This window comes from Musca autumnalis, unplaced genomic scaffold (genome assembly GCF_047663935.1).
Source record: "Musca autumnalis isolate F117 unplaced genomic scaffold, ASM4766393v1 scaffold_5, whole genome shotgun sequence".
In the NCBI taxonomy this organism is placed as follows: Eukaryota; Metazoa; Arthropoda; class Insecta; order Diptera; family Muscidae; genus Musca; species Musca autumnalis.
In genome coordinates this window covers 155669609-155685481 of record NW_027412088.1, presented here as the reverse complement: position 1 = coordinate 155685481, position 15873 = coordinate 155669609, and the positions used below count along the sequence as shown (strand labels likewise).

Here is a 15873-nt window from a genome sequence, read left to right as displayed (position 1 = left end):
TGTATGACATTGTTCACACGTTTTGGAACTAGTACAGTGAACTAGGAACTATCTTTAGACGAATGTCAGGTTATAAAGGGTAACGGTAACAACATAAATGTTGGATTCAGGCATTTCACGATAACTTGAGGTTGGTAAAGCGAGACGAAGAATCCGGACTTAATGAAATGTAAACTTAATTCTTTTGGTACACAATTTTATATTTGTATGGTTTACCATTGTTAGAGCACAATTTCTGTCTTAATTTTGCAGCACCCATTTCAAGGTTGAATACCAAATAACAAGGATATTTTGAGATAATTATATAATAACGAAGTCGTTATGCTTAATTTACCCCTTGTCGCACATTTTTAATCAACTATTTATAAATTATGAGCAATTTTGTACCTATTTAACAAAACCGGTTTTGGCAAATGCTGAAAACCGAAAACCGGTTTTTGAAAAAATTTAAAATTTCGGTTAACCGAAAACCGTTTTGTTTGGAAAACCCGGTTTTTTGGACACCCTAGATATAATAATATTTTACACTGAGCAAGCTGACAATATTGTTGAAGCATTTTTAAAATCATTTTTATATTTTGTTATAGTAATTTTTAGTTATTTGTGTTCAAATACAGAAGATGCCGACTACTGGTAATTGCCGGACTTAGGAGAACTTACCCTTTCATTTTCTATAGAAATTTAATTTTAAGTATACTTAAAAAAAGTTCAACAACTGCATAAACACATTGAAATTCGATTATCCGTAATGCCTCCGGTCTCGACCATAACGGATAATCGAGATCGACTATATTTCCTCGGCTTCTGTGGCGACTGCGATGACTATATCCACCTAGAATGTAATCGAAATGCTGTACTTAACAAACCACAACTGTTTTAAAATTCCATTCTATTTAATTTCCATTCAAACATATGTAAACGCATTTTGCACTTGCACTTAAAACAGGTGTTTTGGGAGTTTACGTAATTTATTTGACAGATATTGTATGGAATTGACAACATAAATGATGCATGTTTCGTAAAACATTCTAAATGTAAAATGCGTTATACAGAAATTAAACTCAAAAAATTATCAAATAATAAAATCAACAATAGGTTCGTTATAAAAATCTCCCCCACCTATAGTCTTGAATTATTAAACACACAAACAAACATTAACGCTCGCTGTAGGAAATCTCAAAAAAATAAAAATTCCATGTCAAAAACTTTGCTGTGATGTGTGGCGCTGTTGTTGTTATTTACTTTTATGGTGGACGGGGGAATTCCACCAAAAACTATTTCAAATAAATTCTTAATAAACAACAACAACAAACAAACCACTTAAGAATTCATTTTTATTTCACTCGATACGATGGGTATTTAAAACGTGACCATTTACTTGTGGGAAATGTAGAGAAGGTCATTTATGTGCCCGGGTAGCTCAGTCGGTAGAGCATTGGACTTTTAATCCAAGGGTCCAGGGTTCAAGTCCCTGCTCGGGCGATTGCTCTTTTTGTTTTATTTTTTTATTTTTCCTTCATTTCTTTTTCTCATAAACCATTTCATAAGTGACTTTTATAAGTAGTTTTGATGACTTTCCATATGATTTCTTTTACTTTTTGCACACTGACTGCAACAGCAGCAGTAAATGTCAAAAGTATTCATTATGACAAATGATGCTCTTCTTAAAATATTTTTTTTACAGACAAAAAACAAGAGGTAGAAAAGAACTTTGTAAACCTGTAGTGAAAAATATGATGGCTTTGAAACTATCACCAACATCGTCTTCTTATTCTTCATCATCAAACGTTACACAAATAAAAAGCCACTTAAGTGCCAGGAAGACGTCAAATATTCTACCCACGACCTCCATCCATTGTAACCAACAACCAGCAATGATGAGTACGTGAAAATTCAAAAGTTTCTGTGGCGATTTTTTACGTTTTCTTCAAGCTACCAGCATTTTAATAAATGGAGTACTACTAAGTTTAATCAACAAAAACAATTTGTTACTTTTTTGGAGAAGCTTTCAAAGGGATATGGAGGTTTATGACATTTGGGTGTTATAACATTTGTTACTTACAATTTAATATTGAAATAATTGAATTTGAAATAAAAAAGTGCCGTCTAAGAACATTCCGGAGCAAGATTTTCTAGTGCACCCCATTACGTCGGTACGGTTCGAGGGAAAATTCATACAATACAATATCCTGCCGAAACCAAATAAAATGACTAATGTGCACTATAAATTACGAATTGAGCATCCGATATGGCCGAAATTTTGCACAACATACAAGTTCTCCCAAACGTACATGAAGTTCCAAGATGGTCTATATTGAACAAAAACATCGGGATCTACCTTAAAATTCTCGATTAAGTGTAGTTTAAAGGCCAGAACAGAATCAATCGCCGCACAGTGGTTCAGAATCGTTTTTTCCTGGTCAAAATTCTGTAACTTTTGAACGGATAAAGATATATTCACAATTCTTTTTTTGTTAGACAGATAACACAATCAGCTTTCCGGTGAATTATAAGCGGCCAAATTCGGTCTGGCAGTTGCAGAGGAATTCAATGTCAAAATTAAACTTTTGAATTTTTTTACTATTTTTCATCAAAATATCAGTGCTTTTGTGTTTTTATATCTTTTTATATAGTAAAGATGGTCAAACGACAATAAATAAACTATAAAAATGCCAAAAAAAAATTAAAAAAAATTTTCGAAAAAAAATTAAATTTTTTTTTCACAAATTTTTCACATTAAAAAATGCAAAAAATTTAAATTTTTTCAAAAATTAAAATAAAATGCTCCTTGGGTGTTCATAAAACTTATATAACTCATATGAAAACTCATATAGTCCAAAAAATTTTAATTTGTGTAAAAAAGCTGTAATTCATATGGGAATTGGTATGGAAAAACACACATTTTTACCCATGTAATTTCAATAAATTTAAAAAAGTGTTAAACGGACGGAACGGGACGGGAACAAAAGTATATATGGGCTAAAAGAGGAGACTTTCGGGCATATTTCTGTAAAAACAGAACATTGTTCCATGTTGTTCCACAAAAGTTCTAGTCCACTAAATTTGGAATTTCATAAAATTTAGTACCTGAGGAAAAATAAAATAGCTCATGTTGTGTAAACGCCACGGTAATTTGTTTAATTTATTTTTAAGGCCACAATCCTACCTACTTAACAAAAAAACAGCGAACGCAATTTATGTTATAGTTTCTGAGAAATAGCTATTTCTTTCTTCAGAAGTTTTCAAAAATTACGCATTTCTCAAAAATTGGAAAAATTTTCGTCTTTAGGGGCACCCCACGCCCGCGCCTTCCAATATTTTGACCTAATTTTTTGGTTCCCTTAGTTTCGTTATGTTTACTATCGAATCCCATATAGAAATTAAATATCTGTTACAAAACAAAATTTTGATTTTTGGCCAGGAAAATCGATTCCTGAACCATTGTGCGCCGCTTGCTTTGCCTGCTTCCCAAATGTCAAATTATAAAGGAATGCCAGAGCATCCTAAAGGAGAACGCAAGGCGGATTTGAAAAGAGGCTCTGGCATTCCTTTATAATTTGACATTTGGGGAAGCAAACAAAGCAAGCGACGATTTATTCTGGCCTTAAGGGCTGCTTAACAATGGTTTTGAATTTGTTACCGTTCAGCCGACGTACCTTACTATGGTGGAGGGTATAAAAAATATCGCCTGCATCCCCTGAGTTTCCTCCAGATGCCGTAAGGTGAAAATCTGATCAACTGGATATTTGCCAGGTTTAATTCCACCCACATTGATATGGTCCTATTATCTCTTTGACCCTAAGCTTAAGACATTCGCATAAAACGTTCGCTACGAGTTTATAAGCTGCGGGAAGCAGACTTATGCCTCTATAATTGGAACATAGTCTTATTTATCTCCTTTTTTAAAAGAATACGAGGTATATGATCGTCGAGCATACGTTCTTCCTGCCCAATGGTGCTAACGTGCTGATGCATACACCTTATTACATTGTCGCCTCCGGTCTCGAAAAGCTAGGCTGGTTGTCCATCAGTTGCTGCTGACTTATTATTCTTTAGCCGACTTATTGCTGCCTGATCTTCACAATGGCTGGGCGATATATATTCGATTCCATCATCTGGAATTAGAACTGTGACCTGTCATCATCGTTGCTGCTTGTTACCAATAGCATGGAAAGAGTTTTGGGCTGTTGGTATAGTCATATCTTCGACCTTGATGTCCAGTATCCTCATTACCTCCTTTGTCCATGCCGTGAAGATTATTGCCGTGGAATTTTGGCCAGAAAGCTCATTTCCATAAAAAACGCAGCCAAGGTGTTCAAATAGGCATTGATTTTGTACTCCAGTTCTTTAATGCATACTCCGGAGGCTATAATGGTGCAGTTATCTGCAGAAGTTACCAGAAAAGTTGGAGATGTAAAAGTCAAACAGTAAGGGAGAGATTACACCTCCCTGTTTAACTTTCCGAGTCTCTAACTTCGTACCTCTGAATTCCACATGTGCCTGCCAGCCATTAATGTAATTATATAACGTTTCTTCGGAATACAAAATGTCGCAAAACAACACTGCATGATCGACTGTATCAAATGCCTTTAACAAGTCTATGGCTAATACGATCGTCCTTTCACAGATATAAGATCGGATTTAAGCCTTTAGTTATGCTGTTGATGAAAACTGTGAGGGCTGTGGTAGTGTTGTGTGCCTTTCTAAATCCATGCTAGTGATTTGCTGCAGGAAGATAGTCGGTCATGCTGTGTAGCAGTAGAGATTCCGAAACCTTGGCTAGCGGTGACAATAGAAAGATCGGACGATATAAATGTCCTTTGCTAGCTGGCTTGTCATGTTTTGGTAGCGGAATTATCTCCACATTTTCAAAATTTCTGGAATCACTGACCTATTGACCGATAGATTCATGATTTCTGCTAAATACCATTTTGCAGCTTGGCCAATGTTCTTCAGCATTTTGCAGCTGGGCCAATATTCTTCAAGCATTACAATTGCAAATCCAAAAATACCATCGTTTGCTCCAAACACACAAAAAAAACAACTTGAGAAATTCCTCAATATTGTAAAAATCATTGACAATACCTATGGTAGGAATTATCATAATCTAGAATTTTTACAAAAACTATTTTCAGTCCAGAAAACCTGTTACTGAAATAACAGGTATACACTTTCCACATAACTTTGGTATAAACGTCACATATAATGTTATGTGCATTGGCAAACACTACACATAGCCAGGGCATAAATGGAATAGATAAACATAACTACTCCATTGCGCTCATTCTCCAAGCACCTTAACCCAACATAACCCGCTTGCGACGAAAATTCCAATTCTCGCAATTTAAGTAGTCCAGAACTAGTTCTAATCAGTACTAGTACAAATATTGGCCCCTAAGTAATGCGAAGCGAACCAATTGTCACCTTTTTATACCCAAGTAAACGAGGAGGCGTCAGTTGAAACTTAATTAACTTATCTTAAACGACGTGTTGTATAAATAATTCACATTTACATTTTCTTCATAACTTTAATATAAATGAAGCATCCAATAACAGAAGCTAGTGTTGATGGACTGAATATCTTCGTACATATTATTCATATTGTTCTGGTATAAAAAAGGAATACGAAGGAAATATGCAAATCGCCCTCTTCTTCTCTCTACCCGCTAGCAATTCCAATTGTCGCAATTTAAATAGTCCTAAACTGGAGTAAGTGGTACTAGTTCACAATTGACCCATAAGTAATGCGAAGGGAACCAATTGACACCTATATATCCCCAAGTAAACGACGAAGCGTCAGTTGTGACTATTTCCCACCACTTTTTTTTATAAATAAACTGGTATATGACTGTAAACCTGGAACTAGTACAATACCACCTACAGGTAATGCATAGAGTGCCAATTGGTTACCTCCTATGACAACCCCATGTTAAAGTTTACAGTTGATTGCACTGTGAGGGGTCAGAAGTGGAACTAGTTACTGTAACGCTGAGAATCGACGAGTTTCCGACGCCGAACTAGCCCATCGCGCAAGCTGGAAGGAATACTATAAAATCACAACAAATATGAGAAGAAAACACGAATTGCAACCAAAATCACTTCCCAGATTGTGGTGTTAACTCAACTATCAAAACACAAAGAAGAATGAGAAAGAAGAAACAAATAAAAACAAGAATCTCATGGTGTACATACACAAAAAAAAAAAACAAATATAAAATAAAAAATAAACCTTGCGGGGAAATAAATTAGTTTAAAAGTTGTTTATAAAAGGTACATAGTTTAAAAATAACCACAAGTGGTTATTTTTCGATTATTTTCCATTACGCCAACTAACTATTTTAACATTGGAATGAGCTAGGCAGTGGACAATTGTCCATCTCTGCATTGCTTTTAACTAGTTATAAACCAAATATTTTTAACTAATTTATATCAAACTACTTTTTGACTCTTTATAGTCAGTTTAAAAATGCTGTTTTTGTCTTAAAGAGAGTGAAAAAAACCATGACAGAACTACCAGGCCGTGGTATCACAACAGCTGATCGAATATGAAAAGTCAAATCCTTTTATAAAAAAATATATTTTTGTTGTAATTTCCCCAACAACATAAAGGGAGTTTTGACATAACATATTCAAAATTTTACGACGCCACTACCTTTTATACTTTATTTATTTTTGATTTCTTTTAATTTTCTCTTCTTTTTATCTTTAACTTTTTATTTTGACACCAGTTGTTTCCTTCCTTGTTGTTCCACCTTTGGTATGTCGAGTCTATCAAAATTGGCTTCTATAATTGTATGTTGCATTTATATCGAAATAATTACGAAAGTGTATATGAGAATTATTTGTCTTAAGATAAGGGGAACTCATACAAACAAAACTCACAAAATTGTTTTTATACCCTCCACCATAGTATGGAGGGTATATTAAGTTTGTCATTCCGTTTGTAACACATCGAACTAATCATTTGCGACCCTATAAAGTATATATATTCTTGACCAGGATAAAATTCTAAGACGATCTAGCCGTGTCCGTCTGTTGTAATCACTCTAGCGTCCGCAATAATTGAGATAGAGTGCTGAAATTTTGCACCCGAGGGTATTTTTTCCATAGGCAGGTCAAGTTCGAAGATGGACTATATCGGTCCACTCTTTGGTATAGCCCCCATATAACGGTACCTCCGGACTTGAGGTATTTTGACGTTATTCGCCACATTTGCAGACCGAATTAGCTATAATTTGGCACTTAGGGTTCCTAGTGATCAACAAACTTATATCCCAAAGGATATGGGCATAGGTCCATGTTTTGGTATAGTCCCCATATAACGGTACCTCCCGATTTTCGGTATTTTGTTCTTGGCATTTGAGGTTCTCAGTGGTCATAAAATATCTCCACGAAACATCTTCAACATAGGTCCATGTTTTGGTATAGCTCCCATATATCGGTACCTCCCGATTTTCGGTATTTTGAGAATTTTAGCTACAAATGTTAACCGAACTAGCTGTAATTTCCATTTGAGGTTCTCAGTTGTCATGAAATATCTCCACCAAGCACCGTCAACATAGGTCCATGTTTTGGTATAGCCCCCATATAACGGTACCTCCCGATTTTCGGTATTTTCAGAATTTTAGCCACAATTTGTAACAGAACTATCTGCAATTTGACATTTGAGGTTCTCAGTGGTCATGAAACATCTCCACCAAACATCGTCAAAACATAGGTCCATGTTTTGGTATAGCCCCCATATAACGGTACCTCCCAATTTTCGGTATTTTGAGAATTTTAGCTACAGTTTTTAACCGAAATAGCTGTAATTTGGCATTTGAAGTTCTCAGTGGTTATAAAACATGTTTTGGTATAGCCCCCATATAACGGTATCTCCCGATTTTCGGTATTTTGAGAATTTTAGCTGCAATTTTTAACCGAACTAGCTGTAGTGATCGGTATTTTGAGAATTTTAGCTACAATTTTGTCTATTCAAAAATAATCGTGAATATAGGTCCATGTTTTGGTATATCCCCCCATATAACTGTACCTCCCGATTTTCGGGAATTTTCAGTGGTCACGAAATTTCTTCACTAAAATTCGTCAACATGGGTCCATTTTTAGGGCCTACATTGTTTTGATGAAACTACCCTCAATTTGACTCTTGAAGTTCCCTGCGGCTATAAAACTTTTCCGCCAAAAAATTTAAAGATAGGTTGACTCTTTGATATAGCCCCATATGTGGTACCTTTCACCTCGCTGAATACATTTTTTTAGATTAGATAACACTGTGCAACAAAATGGAGGTGAAAGTCTGGGGCACGAAAAATTCCTCTTGGGGAAGAAATGCCTTGGTGAGTATATTGTGAACCCCGAAGGACAGATCCGCCGTGAGTCGAACTTCCGCGTTAGCATTATATCTTTGTTCACTGTTGCTTAAGTGCTCTACAAAAACAACAAACAAAGATATAATGCTAATTCATGATGGCTTACAGGGTCTCTTGCAAAAACTTCATCACGCCATAACGCTGAATTTCGACTCACGGCGCATCTGTCCTTCGGGGTTTTTAATATACACACACCAAGGGCTTTCATTTCCAAAAGGAATTATCTCTACCCCAACATTTGTGTTCACAGTGTAATTTAAGCAATAGTGGGAGGCAGTAGGAGTCTATCCATTGTCGAAAATTTGTTCCACCTAAAATTGTAAATGGACCCTAATTATTCCATTTTAATTAAGACTATTTTATGGTGGAGGGTATAAAAAGTTCGGCCCGGCCGAACTTAACGACTTTTTACTTGTTTTTTTCACCACGGCATCGAATACCGAGAGAAGAGAATAAAATTGTCGAAGAAAAGAGATTAATATTGTCCAGCAGACAAAAAGTACTGTTGGATATGACAACAACTATTGTTGGATATGACAAAAACAATTGTTGTAATTAACAAAAACGATTGTTGGACTCACAATACTTTGCGCAATCTCAACATATCTTTACAATACATACATATTTCTTTCTCTGCGTGAAGATTCTCTTGGCTACGTCGGTGCTTAGCCATACTACACTATATCTGAACTAATCACCTTAATTACAATTGCAATAAATGAAAAAAATTGTTAGTTATTTAACAATCAATGTAAATATTAATATTTACCAAACAACGTAGCAAAAAATAAATCTCACTTTTGTTCCGTGCAACAGAAGTCAAATTACAATTCATCCTTTCCCTCTGCTACTGACAATAGTCGTTTGCACAAACTTCTGTTCTGGCCATTGTTCTTGAGAATATCCTCTTCAGTGGCCACAAATTGTTTTTCTTTTCAATTTTAATTCTTAGCCGCCAATACATTTCAATATTTGTTGATGGCTTATCTGCTGTTATCTGGCGAAAGAATCCAACAATGGAAAAAAATCTAAGAAAAACTTTTTCATTATGAAAATTAATAAACAAGAAAAAATATGAAAAGCCAAACGGCACAAAAATGAAGATGAAATGAAAACAAAACCAATTCATAAAGGCTAAAGAGAAGACGTTTCAAATCCACTTGCATTCATTGAGCAAACTAAGAAGTTATTTCGAAGAATAAAAGAAGAGTTATATTTTCCAAGATAAATAAAAAGGGGGAAGATAGAATTTTGTGGCAGGGAATATGCAACCCTATCATATTCTTTTTTTTGCCAATCATAACAAGGCGTTTGAATAGAAAACAATGACAGCCAACAACAATTCCCTTAAGATATGACTTCGACGACTATTTCAATAATAATGACAACAGCACATCGGGGTGTAGAAGAACAACAACTACGCTGAAGACGAAGAAGAAAGTGTAGAACAATTCCCCATCCGCCCACCCATTTTAGTCAGAGAAAACGTTTTGGCAAACATATTCAAACGACAACTGACATCAGACTGGCGAACAAATATAGCTGCTGCTGTATTCAACTAAATATTGATGTTGTAATGAAAGCAAGTTGTCTACTATATTGAGTATTGTATAAATAAAGTACCGCCAGTCATCTTCTCCCGTACCGAAATCTAGAAATATTTGCAATTCACTTGCCAAATGATATTGTACATCATAAATGATTTGTTTGTAAATGGCGCTGATGTTGTTTACGGGGAAGGAGAGAGCGGAGTGGTAAGTGTAAGCATGAAACGAAACAATCATAAACAATTGCGTGGGAATAAATTACAAACTGATTGCTTGAAATGGCACTAGAAGATAGAAATCTCTTCGGAAGATACATCAAATATGGGCAATTTTAATGATAAATAGACAATGACTGCGGAGGACGCTATAGTTGTAGTAATTATTAGTAATTTATTGGTATTTTATATTTAAACATGCATTTATGGTTCTGATTGGATTGGTTTATCAAACCTCCATTTGGAAACTATTGTTGGTTGTTCATTTAAGTCATTAGCGAATTTATGAAATACCTACTTCCTCCAGGAATGTCCGGAAAGGTCTTCATCATATACGGAGAGGTGCAAAACACAAAAGGGAAAATGCCGTAACTGAGTTAATTCGAAATTACGGAATGAGTACTATCTCAAAAATCACCCTCCATCCATAGAAGCAATAGGACGACAGCTGCCACAACAAACTAGTGCGATCTTCAGCACAACTTAAATCGGATGCTCCATCCGTCTTATTTTGTATTGGTTGTACTATCTTTATATACACTCAGCCTGTAGGCTAACGAACTGTAGTTTTCAACAACACGTCTCGGGGTTTTTAAGAAGTTCTTCATGTAATGCATTTATATACATCATCAATCAACCTCTCCACCACCTTCTCTGTCATTTTTCCGTTTGTAACGGATTGAAATAATCATTTGCGACCATATAAAGTATATATAATTTAATTTAACATTTGAGGTCCCCAGTGGCCAAAATTGTCAACATAGGTCCATGTTTCGGTATAGCCCCATGCAACGGTACCTCCCGATTTTCGATATTTTGAGGGTTTTAGCTACAATTTTTGACCGAACTCAATTTAACCGAACTCAATTTAACATTTGAGGTTCCCAGAGATCAAAACGTCTCCACCAAAAATTTTCAACATGGATCCATCTTTTGGTATAATAGCCTCCATGTAACTGTAGCTCCCGATGTAGGTATTTTGAGGATTTTAGCTTCCTTTTTGACGGAAGCACCTGCAATTTGTCGTTTGAGGTCCATGTCTTAAGACAGAAAAAATGGCCTCTCTAACATACAGTGGCTCCAACCAAAAGTCGTACAGCACACATTTTTTAAAAAAAACAAGTAAGAAAAGTCTATAGTCGGACGGAGCCGACCATGGGATACCCTATACCACTATCCCTGGACAAACGCTCTCCACGGAACTTCTTTTCAATGATTGTGAAAATTTAATTATCAAATATCAGAGATGTAATGTATAATTCTTATGACCAAAACCAAATAGTTATCTAGCATGACAAAGACATTTTTGTAGCAGGAAAGGAAAATTTAGTTCACACAAATTAAAATGTAATGAAACCCACTTATGTAGTACTACTACTTCCGTTGTTTAACCGCTACGTTATTGAAATTTTTACCAATTTCACAAAAAAAAATTTCAGTCAATTAACCCGCTAAGTATTATCTGATCTTCACGTTGGTTTGTACGTTTCTTCTTCATCATAAACTCAAACTTTGTTTAAAATTTGTCGGGTTATTATTTTGACCTACAGAGCCGCTACAAAATTGGTTAAAATTTTGTTTTTGGTCCATTTCATTCCCTGAACATTTCACGATCATCACCAAAAACTAATCATTTCTATTCTGGCCTGAACACAATCTCCTTAAAAAATCGTTACAATCGGTCCATAATTGCGGACTTAAGCTTGTTTACAATTTTTAATGGACGGACACACAACGCTAAATCGCTTTATCTCGTCGAGATATGAATTTTGGCATACCAAACTTAGGACGAATATTTCGTGGTGTTACATAAACTTTTGGAGAGACAATATGTAGCATGGTATAAAAATGTGGTTCTCTACACAGAACCCATTATATATTAGGCAGTAGGCCCGTTATCTAGCAAACACTTTATTGCAATTTACATCAGAGGAAAGGTCAGTAGTTTTTTTCCATATGTATGCTACTTTGCGAAATATATATGTCCTCAAGGAATTAAAATATCGACAAAAATAATTTTTTTATATTTTTCATACAAAATGGTCCATTTCACCCGCTAAAGAATATCAGATCATCATTCAAAATTGTTGGCATCTTTTTCGACCTATACTCTTACCCGGTGCAAATTTTCGTGACTATTGATGTATAATTGCGACTTCTAGCGAGTTTATTATTACACTACAAACAAATAACGGAATATATTAGGCTGTAACTCTGTTATCTGATCATGCACACCAACATAATTGGCATCAATTGAAAGGTCAAGCGTTCCACTTTCAAGTATATCTCACTTGTCCGGAATGTCACTTCCAGGAATTAAGATATAAGCTGTATATTAAAAATTTTCACAATTTTCACACAAAAGTTTTGGTCCATTTAACCCTCTAAATATTATCCGATCGCCATCTCAAATTGCAAGCTTCTGCTTTATGATATACTCTTACCTTATTTAAAATTACGCGTTGATCGGACTATTATTGAGACCTACAGAGCCGCTACAAAATTAGATAAATATTATGTTCTTGGTCCATTTCACCCGCTAAATATTTCACGATCATTACCAATAAGAATAGGGATCTATTCTGATCTGAACCCGACCTCCATACAAAATTTCGTGACGATCGGTCCATAATTGCGGCCTGGAGCGTGTTTACAATTTATAATGGACAGACGGACGGACTGACGGACGGACACACATCTCAAAATCGCTTTATCTCGTCGAGATATGAAGAATGGTATACCACATTGGGGGTCTCCGACGAATATTTCGCGGTGTTACATGAATTTTTCCCAAAACAAACTTATAATACCCTTTTCCACATTGTGGTATAGGGTATAAAAATGTCCCATATTACCGTAAATAATAGACATAACGTTTGTTTGCATTTTATTAGTCCATTGTGTTATTTCAAAAAATAAAAAATTAATCTTTCTGCTTCATTTTAATGTTTTAAACAGTATTAATTATAAAAACCTATACATTTTAATGCAAAAGCGAAAGTCGTACACTATACGTATTCTGAATTTTTTAGTAACATTAATATTTGGTATGCATCCCTTTGTTTTTAATCACCATCTGCAACCTCTTTGGCATGCTTCTAACAAGTTTTTGGCAGAAGCTTGGTTCAATTTTTAACCCCTCCTCCTGAAGGACCCTCTTTAAACTCTGCTTGGAGGTTATGTCGTGCCGCCGAATTTTTTCGTCGAGATAGTCTCACAAGTTTTCAATTGGGTTAATGTCGGGGCTCTGGGCTGGCGTATCAATGACATTATGGCAATTTTGTGATAGCCATGACTGCACACTGCGAGCTTTATGCTTGGGGTCGTTGTCCTGATAAAAATGCAGATTTTCTTCTAGACCGAACTTTCCTCTACAAATTGGTAAAGCCTCTTTTAAAATGTCGAGATAGACTGCTTGGTTCTTAACCCCTTCAATAAAGTGCAAAACACCCGTTCCAGATGCGGAAAACGAGCCCCACACCATAACGGACCCTCCACCATGTTTGACTGTTGGTTTAAGGTGTACGGTTTTTTTCTTGCTCTTCTTCCATGCAAATCAGCTTTATGCAATATATTTCTGATAGTCTGTGCGCAAAATTTTTTTCCTACATACTTTTCTGATATTACTGCGAGTTTCAGAGCAGAATGAAACGGTTCTTTTTTGGCCAGTCGTATGATATAGTGCTCATCACTGACTGAAAAAATTTTTTTGTTTGCCTTTTTTCTTATTTTCAATGCGTTTATCACTTTTATACCGCTTTATTATATACTGAACAGTTGATCGACTTAGATTTACCCTTTCAGATATCTCGCGAAGTGATTTTTTATTTTTGTGATGTTCAATTACTAATAATCGTATGGCAAGACTTGTTTGTTTTTTGTGCCTCGCCATTTCTAAAGGTTGTTATACTTTCTTTGTAATAAATCACACTTCGTTTACCACGTGGGCACAGATTAATTTAAAACACTCTTCCGTAGTCAATTAACAGCACAAAGTGAAGTTGGCTGCAGTTGGAACCGAAGTTGCCCAACAAATTACAGGTGTACGAGTTTCGCTTTGGTGCTAAAAGCTGCCACTTTTTTTAATATTTCCTATTATTTGCACAAATACCAAACATATTTTGTAGCAAACATATATTTGTTTGCAAGCAGTTCCAAACATAACATATGTTTGGGTCCTGCAAACAGATATATGTTTGAGTACAAACAAATTATATGTTTGGGTGCAACAAATACAAACCCAAAAGCCACAAAAAAAACAAAGACATGCACCAGTGGGCGCTTTCTGAGAGCAAGGGAGCGTAAATGTCAATGTGAAACACATTGAAATGCATGCTCACTTGCTCTCAGCAAGCGCTCACTGGCTATTTCTAACATATATACACATTTATAAATGGTGGTGTTTTTTATTGAAGGGCATAGTAAAAAAGGCAAAACAACAAAGACAAATAGGTACATACAAAATTCCAAAGAAATACATAACACACTTCAATGAAAGAAAAACTGAATGAAAAAACTTATAAAAAGTCGCACTTTTAAATTACACCATGCACACAGCTCTTTATTATAAACCAGCATTCTGCAGCTCTCTTTGACAAAAATCCTCTCCACCCATATAAAATATGTTCGAACATAAAAAATATGTTGGTACCCAAACATATAAAATTGTAAGTTTGGATCCAAACATATATTTGTTTGCAATCAGTCCCAAACAAATATTTGTTTGGATCCAAACATATTTCTAACATATATTTTTGCGTGTTGGTATTGCCCCCATATAGCGGTATCTTCCTAACTATTTCGAGAAAATTAACTACTTTTTGGCTGAACTAACTGTTATTTTACCCAGCAAAAATTCGGATCCATTAGTCATTATGTAACCCATTACAAAGTAATGTAAACAAGCTTCTTTTCGCATTACAATTAATCTGAAAAGTAAAATTACAAGGCAAACCTACTTTGCTCCTCACTAAGTAGTGAGGACGGTGGCACAGTGAGTGTGTGTCCGACTATATATCCTAGGGTTGTGTGTTCAACGCTCACTGTCGGCACTCGAGTTTTTTAAATTAAAAAATGACAGTTCGTGGTGCGCATGTGCACTGCACATTTAAGTTCTTAAGCAACCCTTAATGTTCGTGTGCGTGGCACAGTATGTAGTGTCTTTGGCTAGAAATCAGAGGGTTTGTGTGTTCAACTCGCACAGCGAGCGAAAGAAAATAAAGTTAAATAAAAGTAAGAAGTGTGACGAAATTAAAAAAAATCTCTACATCGACTGTTCTAAAAATAGAATTTTTTCACCTTTCTTTTCAACTTCTTGTGGCCACAGAATAACTAGTTATTCTAACTACAAACTGAGTGCGACATGACCTTGTAAAAATAATGGGAAGAAAGGGGGTTTGCGAGTATTTACGGCTGCCAAAAATCCCTTACAAAACCCATGATTTTGGGACGAATTTTTTTGCTGCGTTAGGTTCTCAGTAATTTACCATTTGAGTTTCCTAGCGGTCACAACATCTCTCCACAGAAATTTATCAATATAGGTAAATTTTTTGGTAAAGCCCCATATAATGTTACCTCCCGATTATACATTTTCAGCATTTTAAGTACTTTTTGGACGAACTACCTGTTATTTGATATCTTCTCCACCAAAAATTGTGAACATAGGTCCACACTTTGACATAGCCACATGTAAAAGTGGCGACCGATTGAAAAAAAATTTAATAAAATTTCCGACTTTATTTA

The 15873-nt window shown here is 35.4% G+C and overlaps 1 non-coding gene across 1 annotated transcript; it reads left to right on the top strand.

Annotated features, from left to right (window-relative positions):
* The first annotated feature begins 1409 nt into the window (after positions 1 to 1409).
* On the top strand, positions 1410 to 1482 carry TRNAK-UUU (transfer RNA lysine (anticodon UUU)). The gene has a single exon. It is a non-coding gene; the product is annotated as a tRNA-Lys (tRNA).
* Positions 1483 to 15873: the final 14391 nt, after the last annotated feature.